General features: G+C 27.3%; 1 pseudogene; it reads right to left on the reverse strand.

The window, feature by feature from the left end:
* Nucleotides 1-9,502: 9,502 nt before the first annotated feature.
* On the reverse strand, nucleotides 9,503-12,068 carry LOC111036410 (annotated as a pseudogene).
* Between the last annotated feature and the right edge of the window lie 924 nt (nucleotides 12,069-12,992).

A 12,992-nucleotide genomic window follows, 5' to 3' on the forward strand; every position in this document is an offset into this window, starting at 1 on the left:
CTTTAAATCTAAAGCAAACATAAATCGTATTATATTATATTTTTATATTTCCTATTTTAGATTAGGTGTTAGATGAGTGAACCACATGTTACTTCGCTTATATAATTATGATCTCACTCGGATTCTGTGCCTAAACTTTTATTAAACTATTAAATATAGTTATTAAACAAATACCATTATTAACGTACGAGAAAACATTATCTCTCGTAGAGGGAGAGTATAAGACACCTATCCTCTCATATTCCAATGTGTACCAGACATTGAAAACGTTTCGATCAAAGTAGTTACATCATAGGTATTTGACATTTGTCCATATTATATGAACAATACCACGTAACAATATTATAGATCAATATAAATCTCTAATAGAGTCTTGTGCTATTGTGCATAAAATATGTAACAATTATACTTTTATCGTTATAAATTATAATATTATAATATATTATTTATTATATCATCCTTGTTATTGCTTATTATAATAAATTACGACTGTAGTGAAATTATTTGTGGCTGGCATATTTGTGTCTCATGGTACACTTAAACCATAAATGATAATGTTTTGCATAGATACCTAGATCATAATAATATATACGCTTAATTTATTAGTTACTAACACATCTAGTTTGGCCTTCCGAATTATTTAAACATATTACAATGATTTTAGTTATTTTGTTGTTTTTTTAAATATTATTCGTGGGTATCTATTTGAAACGTTCAAAATATATTATTATATTATCACACACAATGCCACTTTTAAATGCAATTTATTTGGCAAAAACGATTTCAACCTACTGTATTCCTAATGTATAATTATAAAATAAACTACTTTATTAATAATATAATAACATAAACAGAGTAATATAAATCGAAATACAGTTTTCTCTCAGAATCGATTTTAGTATAGGTACAATGATTTAAAAATAAAATATAATAATTAATATTGCAGGCAAAAGTCTTAGTTCAAAATGGTTTTTGGTCGATTTATAATTTAATTCAAGTTTAACTCTTTCATTTCAGTAACCCCTCTAGACTGATTAGGTTAGGTTAAAGGCACTGTACAGTAGAGAGGTACAATAAACTTTGGCGATTCCTCCCCTCCTTTTTTTAACATTTGTCTCTGACCCGATTATAATAGTGCTAAAGTTTGTAATTAACATATAAAATAAATAATAATTATTTATTATGTATGTTATACAAAATCACATCAAGGGCTATGCAATATCATAAGGAACAATGAAGAATGGTTTAATATAATAATAGAACAAAATATATAAAACATTGTTCATTAATATGAAAAACAAATTTAATTGTATCGAGAAAATATTTGAATGAAACTGAAAAGAATCTCAATATTTTGTTATTGTTTTTGTTCATTTTTTTGGTGATAGGAGGTTACGATTATCATAAAAGTATACTTAAAACTATTTATAAATATTTAAATTAAATAATTAATCAATACATTATTTAATTGATTCAAGTATTTCAGATGCCTCTGGGCACCAATTATATTGTCAAGTTAAACAACATCAAAGTAGATATGAATATTAGGTAGGCATTGTGTCATCTGAGTATTTAATGAAATCTTCAAAATCCTTAGAATCATTAAAAAATATTATTTGAAAACCAATTTTCAAAATTGTATTATACGGAACAAAAATATTGTTCGCTGAAATACGGTGGAAAAAATAAAAATAAAAAGAGGGTAAGTGGATATCAGACTAATGTCTGCTGTACATTATAGGTGTCTAGAAGGTCGCTGAAATGGATGTTATTAAATTTGAATTCAGTGACATTATAATATCATTCTATACGAAAAACGATTCTGAGCTTAGACTGTATGTCAGCCTTGCTAGGACATTCTATATTGTTAGTACGTGTTATTAATAGGGTAGCCGGTAAGCTGAATTAGTATCATTCATAATATTATTCTTAAATTATCAGTGACGATGGAAAAATATTATATTTATATTACACTTATGTAAAATTGGGATGTATTGTGATTTGTGGACCCAATTACAGCGAAATGACTAAAATCGTTATTCTTTGTGTTAATATGAGATTTCGTCTAAATTGGAACTTAAAATAACTATAAAAAAAAGGTTACGGAATTATATACTTAACCTTGTTTTAATATTTTAATCCTTAGCTATAAAAGTCGAACATTTAATACATTTTTAGCTACAAAATCATTTTTCAATTTTCAATTTGATAAATATTGTCAAAATTTGAACTTTAAATGTTTATAAAGATAATTCGTGCTTATGTATTTTTAATATTTTTCAACTGCTATTGTAACAATACACCCAGAGTTTTGTATTATATTTTCATGCTTTTTTACCCAGCCAATACAATTTTATTAAACATTATTTTATTTGACATTTATAAAAAAAAAAAACTGAAAATGTCCGTAAACAGCTCAAAACGAGTCAAAATATTTTGAAAATGTTATCAAGTATAGTAATTAATAAAATAAACTTATGGAGTAAAGTTCAAGTCTGTAAAAATATTCGTTTTTGAATTACAACAAAATAAGAAAATCGCCACATGAGAAATCTAGTGAATATATACAATGTTGTGAAAATTTCAACTTATAAATACAACGCTCATAAAAATTTAATTCGGAATTGAGGTAGAAATTTTTTTTTTGATAAAGGTAAATAAACTTATATAGGAATTTTTCAATAAATTTTGAAATCTTAGAAATAAAATTATAATTTTGTATGAATTTCTAACTCAAAATAATTTGCTAAATTTCCTGATTTTTCAAATTTTATCAAAATTCAAAATTCAAAAGCCCACAAAATTTTAGTGTGGATTTAACCTCTATTTGTTTTTTTAATTTCTTAACAATAACTTACAAGGGACCTTGTAAAACATTTTTAATTTTTTTGACTGAGCGGGAAATTTGTCATTGACATAAGTTTAATAAAAACAAATAACAATTGAAAATTGTATTTTCCTATAAATAGTTCAACGCGAGTCAAAATATTTTTTCAAAATTTGATGGTCTATAGATAATGCCAACACAAACATTCAATGAACATTTCACGTATCCACGGTTTTTTTTTTTTAGAGTTACACTAAAAACCAAAATCAATTTTTTCGAAAACTGAGTTTGCGTGAACATTTTTCATTAATTTTTTGTTTGTTATTTTTTGTCAATTTTGAAAACTATTGGGAAATTTAAATTTTGACATCCCGTCTAGATTCGCTTTCCTACAATCGAAAATTGAAGCACTTTTACTTCCCGAAACCGTAATGACAGACACAAAAATAAAAAAAATAAAAAAACGCGTATCATTGTAAAATCAATTCATTCATCTCTCCGCTCTGAATCTAAAAGTATTTTGTATTCTGAAATAAAATACCAAAAAATTGTTTTGAAAGTATTTTAAATACCTACATTTGTCAAAAAGTATTTGAATTAGGTACCAAAAAAGTATTTGAATACTTAACAAGACTGCTAAACAGTATACATTTATGTTTTTTTTTATGTTTGTTTCATTTTTTTCTTACGTATTCAAAAACGAAATCATTCACTTACCTGTTAATCATCAAATAAACCGTTTTTTGTTCGACTGTGGATAATTTTCTGTAAATCATGTTTTACACTTTTATAATTATTAATTAAAGTAAGTAGTAAATTATCATGAATATTGAATTTAATATTAAAGGACGGGTGAACTATAAACGAATGTTGATTTATATTGTTTGATTCTGCAATAAAATTGCCTTGGAAATAATATAGGCAGAAGGTACTTACTTGTTACTTGTAGTTATATTAATCTTATAGTTTATTATTTTTTCAATTGTTTGCATTTATAGACTTTAGATAATAATAATATGTTCCTTGTGGTTTTCGATTACTAGCATAACTTCAATTAAAATGTATGTTTACAAATGTATAACAGTCAATAAACCAGTGGCGTGTCCAAGGGGGGGAGGTTAGGGGATTATATCCCCCCCCCCATTGACTTTTTTTTGTTGACTTCAACTTATTTAATTATTTTATATTAATATTTAAATTTACTTTTACCAAAACATTTATAACATATATTCCCCCCCCCCCCNCCCCCCCCCCCCCGTTGAAGTTTCCTGGGCACGCCACTGCAATAAACGTATTAGATATTTAGGATTGGTACCTAAACTGTCTAAAATTTTAAGTATCATTGCATGTAGTTTGGATATGTATTAATTGCAGGTCATTGGATATTCTTCAACTAGGTACAGAAAATTAGTACTCAACATTTTCAATTAGAACATTTTAAAAATGTGTGGCGTAAAAGTAGCGAAAATTATTGAGAGCTACTTTTTGTTTGGTGGGGGGGGGGAGGGGCGGTGGTGGTGGTGGTGGTGGATAAGCTGTAGCTTTGGAGCGATGCAAAAAAATCGACCACTGAAATATACGTCCAAATTTGAGTGGAAAACTTACACAATCCGCGTTCTTATACAAATTATATAATAGCTTGATAGGATATACTAGGATATAACAAGCCTGCTATCAATTGTATTCAATTAAAACATTATACAACAAACAATATTTAAAGTTTATTTTATTGATAATTTATACTAAGGAGTATAATAAGTATTATTAGTTATACCGTCATTCCGAGTGCTAGTTGTACGATAAAATATATTATTACTACATTTTTGCATAGGATTCTATTATCTATAATAGTCGTGAACCCAGAAAAAATACCTATATAAATCCATAAAAAAATATGAGTATAATAAATTGTGTTTCTGATTATTATTATTTACATTTTTATATTAATAAAAATATTCTATCTGCACTTCAGTGTTTGAAGCACTTATGCACGAATGCAAAACAATCATATTATGACGATAGAGAAATTGTTTCAATATTATTATGTGATTAAAAGAAATCGCTGAAGACCTGTACAGTATCTAAGTTTCAAGGGTATCTCATCATTGAGTAAGTCAATGTAATATATATGTATTATGTTAATAAATTACTCGAATAACATTTGAACTCAATGGTAAATTATTTTGTACGAAAAACGGTTCTGAGTGAAGACGATGTATCGGCATGTATTTCTAAGGACATTGTTCAATAGGTAGGTACATTGTACATAGATATGTTTTTATTGACTCTCACTCATTTTCTTTCTTTTTAATTCCATATCCATAAAGTTCTTAATAGAGTATTTAAAGTATTACTATTCATCAAATGTATAATATAAGCTACCCCCAATTCATATTCAAATAAATATGTTGTGTTTTTTATTTCTAGTATTATCTTTCACACTGCTCATAGACTTTATTTCTAACGATTTTTAATCATTTATTTACATCAAAACTATCAAAACTTTATTGGTAACAACAATAACTAAGTATTTATGTTATATATAAAAATAACATAGGTTGACCTTAATTTTGGAAAAATCACATAGATTACAAAATAATTATTTCAATATTTTATCATATTATAGTCAATACTCAATAGGTACATTTGTGCAGTTAGTTTTATGGTATTGTAGTACCTATGAATAGAAAATAATGAATATTTTTTATACACAATGACAGTGAAATAAAGTCCTTACAATATTATTTTAGTAATTTATTACAACATAAGATATTCCTAATTTTGTTAAAATTATAAATATAATGTCTGTAGAAACAACTGTAGGACTAACTTACGAATAACCTGTTTAACATTTTCTATCTGAAGTATGTAATAAAAAAAACATATTTTATTAGTGTTAAAACAATTTGTACATTTGTGATTTTGATTATTTTCATCATAATTTGAATCCGAAAAGTGGAAACACTAATAAAAAAAATTATGTACTTATTTTTGATATTTTTTTAATTGAAAGCGTCTGCGCAAAAACAAATCCATTTTCATCCAAAATCTGGTAAAGATAATAATATATTTCATAAACAAAAGATAACGAGTACCTATATCCTTGCAAGGACGAGGCAGATCCAACAACCTGCATGTATCAGCAAATATTACGTACCCACATGCAGCTGTCTGTTTTTAATATTGTCCAACGATAACCCAGGATGAATATAATAATGAATAAAACTAACAAATACTAAATTCTGGTAAAAATTCAAAATAGTTCCAAAAATAAAAAAAAAATTTTTTAAATTTTCCAAAAAATTTTGAAAGATGGAATTATCTAGTTTTAACATGAACTCCTTCTATTTCTAAAAGAACAATCATTATGATACCTTGTATATTCATGCAAGCATTCTTAATGTTCAAGCTTATTGTTAAAGTAAAAAATATTCCAAACATAAATGAAAAACAACTAAAAATTTGAAAATCGTATATGTCTTTAAAAATCAATCGTTTTCGACCTTTTATCTAAACATGGCTGCTCTCACTGTGATCTTTGCGAAAGTTTTCAGAGAACATGTCCAACTATGAATTACTTTTTCGTTCAATTAAATTTTGGTTCATTATACTTTGATGTTGATTAATTAATTTTATATAATTAAAATTAAGTTTCAAAAACTCTCTGGTTGAAAACCACTAATATTGATTATGCATTTGATTCTCAAAAAGAGCCAAAATATTTTTATTATTACTTCTTATTTATAAATATTTTTTAAAATTTGAAGTATACCTACGTAGTTAATCATTTTTTAATTAGGTACGACAAAATTGTTTTTGTTGAATACTCATATTCCGTACAATTATTTATAGCTTCCCTGATTATTATTAAAACTACCCAATATTGGGTACCTTGCTAATTTATTTTTTTTACTATCGAAAGTAACAACTAGATTTGATTTTCAACTAGAAACTATCAAAATTATCATAAATGTCTATCAACATGTTATATAAAATTTGGTATAGTGAAATATACGAGTAGGTATTAAGGAAATTTAATATTTTAAGAATTTATTGCAGATACACTTACCTACCTACAAACCTGACATTTTGCAAAATTTGAGGCACTTGTAAATTCCTCCTGAAAAAATGAATAGTTAATAAACATATCCTAAGAAGTTCTAAAGAAAGTTTAAAGTAAATTTTTTTTATATTTTTCAATCAAAACCGTATATTTTCTACAAAGTAGGTAGTTTTTAATACCTTTTTATTTGCATATTTAAACAGGCGTCCCTATAGGCACTACAGACCTTGTTGGTAGTAGGGACAGTCATAATGTAGCATAATGTAACAAATAAAATATAATAGGTTTGAATTGTATACATTTATTTCTTACTGTTTATATACAAAATCGTTATAAGCATTTAAATAAATATATATTTCACGTAATATTAATATTAAGCTTATATTATAATCAACATTTCGTCCAGCGATATTCGTAGTTTCAACAGAGGTTTTCACAAAAGCCTTGCAACTTTTAATCATACATCTCTATTTTATTAACCCAGGAGCCCCCCATTCGGAGCTCTCCTGATAATCGCTGCACTACTGTATTCGTATAAGCATAAACGCATCAATTTATTTACCTCGGTGAACACTAATATGTTTTGGGGCCATGTTATTATTCAAAATAATTTTAATAACATACTTCATAAAACCGTGATAATATGGTTTTGAAAAAAATGTAATGACTCGAATAATAATATTGTTGGGTACGAGATGCTGTTCGGACTTTTCCCTGACCACTTAGGGTTAGGTTAGGTTAGGTTAGGTTTTTGGTGCATCAATGTAACCCTAAAACAAATTACAGTAGATGCATGATATTATCATTAAATATAAATGTTATCATTTTCTAAACACCGTGAAATTTTTGAAATATTATGCCTTGTTCCGAGATGTTTAAGGACATTTTCAGTTTCCAATATTTACAGTTTTTTGTTTCCAAATGTCGATACAATTTTATTCGTTGGATCGAAAAGTTTGAAAATTTAATACAAGGATCTTCATTTATAGTGAAAATGGCAGTTGAAAAATATTAAAAATACATGGTCACAATTATTTTTACAAGCATTTAAAATTCAAAGTTTGACAAAGTACGTAAAAATCACGAAAATTATTTTGAGTTAGAAGTTCATAAAAATTCTCTTTTTAAATTTAACATTTTAAAATGTATTACAAGATTCCTTATAAGTTTGTCTACCGAAAAGTAGACTGTAGAGTATATTATAAATATTACTCAACCCAATGACATTGAACAAATATTAAGATTCATTTTAACTATTAAGGCCCCTGCAAATGTGTCATTTTTAAGGAGTTGTGTTTAGGCAATTATTTCGTTCCTGCGATTACTGATCGTCTTTGTGTGTGTAGTAAATGATCATTAGTGTGTGTGTACTCCCCTATGATCACCCGTGACCCGCATAAATTTACAATACATTGTTTTTTCTTATCTGATCTATGGTCGCACATACGCACACGCAACAGTCATTCAATGTCTAGATCAAAATATTCAAAACCAATTTATGGACGTGAAATAGCCGTCGCACTGACCAAAATTAAGGTACTTCTAGTGGTTCGATTTAAAAAATGTAAAGATGTTTGTGTTGGTAGACAAGTTTAATTTGCATCGGTCGGAGCACTTTTTCAATTTTAGAAAAATTCTTGACGAGAATAAATATTTTACATTTTATAAATTTATAAATTTTTAGTATTGAATATCTTCAAAAATATCAAAAATATCAAAAATATAGTCCGACCTATGCAAATTGGACTTGTTGACCAATTAAAACATCTTTACATTTTTTAAATCGAAAAACTAAAAGTACTTACTTAAATTGTTGTCAGTCGCTAAGGCCGATTAGATGAAAAATGAATAGAGTTTGCAGAGGCCTTAACCATTATAACATGTAAATATCCTCACTGTTCTATAGTAAGGTGATAAGTATTGATTCAATAGTTAATTACAGTACCTAATATAATGATATGATAGTTTTTTTTTATCGAATTAATAAATTTTTTCATGAAAATAATTTTTAGAAAGAAAAGGTTTCTTTTTGGTTTATTATCAAAAATAATTCTTTCGCAATTGAGAGATTCTGTGAGTACATACTCATCGCTTTTAAAGAATCAAAAATAAAACTCTTCAAGTTGAATATTGCTGCACTTCAATAGAGATAGTTAATGATTATGGCACACTCTGTCCCAATATCGATTATTGTTATTATGTATTTCATATCAAAATATCAAATTCAAATGCTTGATGATTGGATTATAGGGAATAATCCATCATTATTGCTTAATGACACATACTGTAGGTAGCCTTAAAACACTATTAGTGTAGGTACATATTATATTGAATTACATTGTTTCAATATTAATAAAAATAAATTGCAATCGATACATCACCGAGCACAGAGCAAAAAAAACAAAAATACTAATCAACAATACGCATTCTTAGAAATATTTGTTTGAATAAGTTGAATTAATATTTCAGACTAGTATCATGCACACAGAAATGTTACATAGATGTTTATTCTTACAAAGATAAATCTTAAACTGTTCAAAACCACATGGTTCAAAATGTCCACAAAAGAAATCAATATAAGATCATTTAAATAAAGATTTTAATCAGACACATAATATATGACAAGACGGTAGTTTATATTTTAAATTAATTAAAATAATACAGTTAGTTGGTTACTGGCACACCAGCAGTTGTCGAATTATCGATACCACATTCGTTTGTGCCTCGTTGAATTTTGAAAAGACCATTATCACCCCAATCTGCGTTCCATGAGTTGACCATCAACCAGTATGGAACTCCGTATTCTTCACCCCAACCGATCAATTTAGCGGCATGTCCTCCCAAGTATGTAGCGTTTTCCGATTTCACATAAACACCTTTAAAACGCAAAATTTCGGTTAGAAATAGTTTTACACAGTTTTAAAAACGAAACACAAAAACATGTCATATTATTAAAATATTGAATTGAATAGTTAGTGCTCGTATCGTTTACCTGACTTGTAACTGGGGAAATCGTCGTATACGTCGAACGATGCTTCAATTGGTCCGTAAGTCATAACGTCCTTTTGGATGCTGCCGTATGTTAGGTAGTAGTAGTCACGTGCTGTAATCGTAATACAATAGATTAGACAATTTTACACACGTTGTCAAAATGTATCATACTGTATCTGTGATCTTGGTCGAAATCGAGGTCCTGATTTCCGTAGCACATCCTTGTGCATCTGTGATTTGATTCCATTGGTTTACCGGCGCAAGTGTTATTGCCCTGTTCGTCATAAGGACAAGGTGGGACTCTGTATGGTTCGCAACCCTAAAATCGACGTATACATGGTTAAACCAAAACCAAAAATATTATATTATGTACCGAACAAATCGCATACCTCTCCGGATTTGTAGTCTCCCCCGGTTACTAGACCGTGTTTACTAAAACGTTCCCACGCTTTTATCGGATAACCTCCATCACACCCAAAGCCACATGAATGACAGCAGAAAGTGATTTCTTCGGCGGATAATAGTTCATTGAAATCTGCATTGGTCGCTACGCACAAACGGTCAGCAAAAGCCGAGCTCGTGGCCACTGCCTACAAAAATAATTTTTTTTTGAAATTTATGTCCAACTCTTGACACAGAACAATCGATATTTGTACGTACCCAACACGATCCACAGTTGCCTTGGTCACGAACTGCTCCGATCGTGTGACATTTTTTCCATTTTCTCCTAGCGTCAAAGTGTCATGGAATTCTGCCGAACAAGTTGTCGTAAGCTGCATCGTCGGATTTGTACATTTTAATATTATTTTTGTTAGGGGTTTGTACTCCTTTTGATCCCAAAAGTTTTAGGAAATGTTCCTTTGGTGTACTTGGATCAAAGTTCACACCTGCCTTATTTGTTAAACGGTATGATAAGTATGTAAAATTATTGATAACAGTACAATACAAAGTTAAATGTACCTACATAAATTGAATATAATATTTTAACAAAAAGTAGGCATGTAATATGTATGCCGCACAAATCTAACCATTTTATTATTTTATTTAAAAATTTCTCAATTCAATTTAAGTAAAAATTATACTTTGTAAAGATGATTTTTAAATGTTTAGGATTTTTAATATGATGTGTCAACTGTTCACTAAGAATCTCGTTTAATGTATCACTACACTGATGATAAATTATTATAAATGGTATTCTTTTTAGAGCTCATGTTGTGTAGACAAAATATTAGCAGTCTCGTAATGTAATTATGTAAAAGTAATCTAACACTTTTTAGCTACTCAATTATACCTATTTGAAATACTTTCTGAAAATAGTTTATTAACAATAAAACATTTTTCATTTATTCAAATACGTAAGAATACAAGGATTTGTATACAACAATTTAATAGTATCTGTAGTATAATATAATCTCAATATTTATTTCTACGATTTTTATAATAAAATTAGTGACGATATTCATATATGCAAATTATTTTGAAGATATAAAAATTCATACAATTTGTAATATTCATACGTATGACTCTTAAATTTAATACAATATTTTTTAAAATTGTTATTAATGATTTAAAATAAAAACAGTAGAGCGTAATTCAGAAGACTATAAATATTTTTGTTTGATTATCTGAAGTTTAAACGTTGAAGATAAATTATATTCTTGTATAAAAAATAAAATCATTTTACCAAACGATTTTTTAATTTGTGTGTTACTCAAAAACGATTTTAATTGAAAAAGTGAAAATACTTGATATTTTCTTTAATGGTGTACATAATAATTTTTAAAACTTGGTAGTTAGTATACTATATTTTATGTATTATTAATAAATTAATATATTTTGACACGTTTTGAGCGATTTATAGGTATTTTTAATGAGCATTATGTATGTATTTTTTTTTCATTAAAAAATTATAATTTAACATGCCATTTTTCGAATAAAATATGTATTATTAATTACTTACCTTCCATGTAGTCGCTTGTTCATTGATATTGTCAATGAAATCTTTTTGCAAAAAGTATGCTTGTTCCGTCACATATACGCTGACGAATATCACAGACAATAACATCAACACCCTAGCCATAGTTGCAACTTTGTCGCTTTCAACTTATTATTTAGTAGAATTGAATTAAGAACTCACTGTTACTGCTTGTACTAAATTGTAGCAGTAGAATGAATTTCGATTTCAAATATTTACCATTTATATAGGTACGTTTGAGTACTCGAATTATATAATCGATAAATCATTGAATTATACAAGTATAAGTCATCATTTCTCCGAAAATTTTATGAAAAGATCTCTAGTATTTTTATATCGAATAATCAAGAAAAATATGCTATTAAATTATTGAATAAAAAATCACTTTCCATACACTTATAGTCTTATCTGGTTAGTTTGAAGTGATTGCGTGAAATGAAGATAATATTTAATTAAAAGATTTCGGTAGTTAACTGATGTTCTATTATATTAAATTTATATATTGTGTGTTTTCGAATTGTGCAATAATTTTTTTCTTTTAATAAATGTTAAACTCACTATGACAAAAAACAAAATGTTGTCAAGTTCTGGTTTGATTATTCATGTTGTTTTATATAAAATAGTAAATGAGCTTTCTCATATAATAAAAATAGTAAATACCTTAATAAGTTTAATAGTATGATTAAATATTCAAAAAATACTTAGTAGTTACTTTTTTACTTTTACGAATACATGCGATATTGCCCATAACAAAAAAAAAAAACTTGACAATCTCTTCTCTGTACAGTAGGTGTCTTTAGATGGGTCGCTGCACGAGTTTTGTTAAATTTTAATTCAATGATAAATTAACATATTTCTAACATAGCTAAAATATCAATATACATATTTTATACTCATTTTTTGATTATTTGTATAGGTACACAATTTAGTATTATGTACAAAACATGTGGTTTAATATTACAGTATAAAACTAAAATTATCAATATCAAAAATTAAATTTTTTTATGTTTATATGAGGTATAATATTGTAATGTGGCATTATGTAAAAATCATGCTTTCGTCAAAACAAATTTATACCCTAAGAATTAAATTGGTCAAACCAAATGTATGACTTCAAATATTACTATCACCATTAA

This window comes from Myzus persicae, unplaced genomic scaffold, assembly GCF_001856785.1.
Source record: "Myzus persicae strain clone G006 unplaced genomic scaffold, MPER_G0061.0, whole genome shotgun sequence".
Lineage (NCBI taxonomy): Eukaryota > Metazoa > Arthropoda > Insecta > Hemiptera > Aphididae > Myzus > Myzus persicae.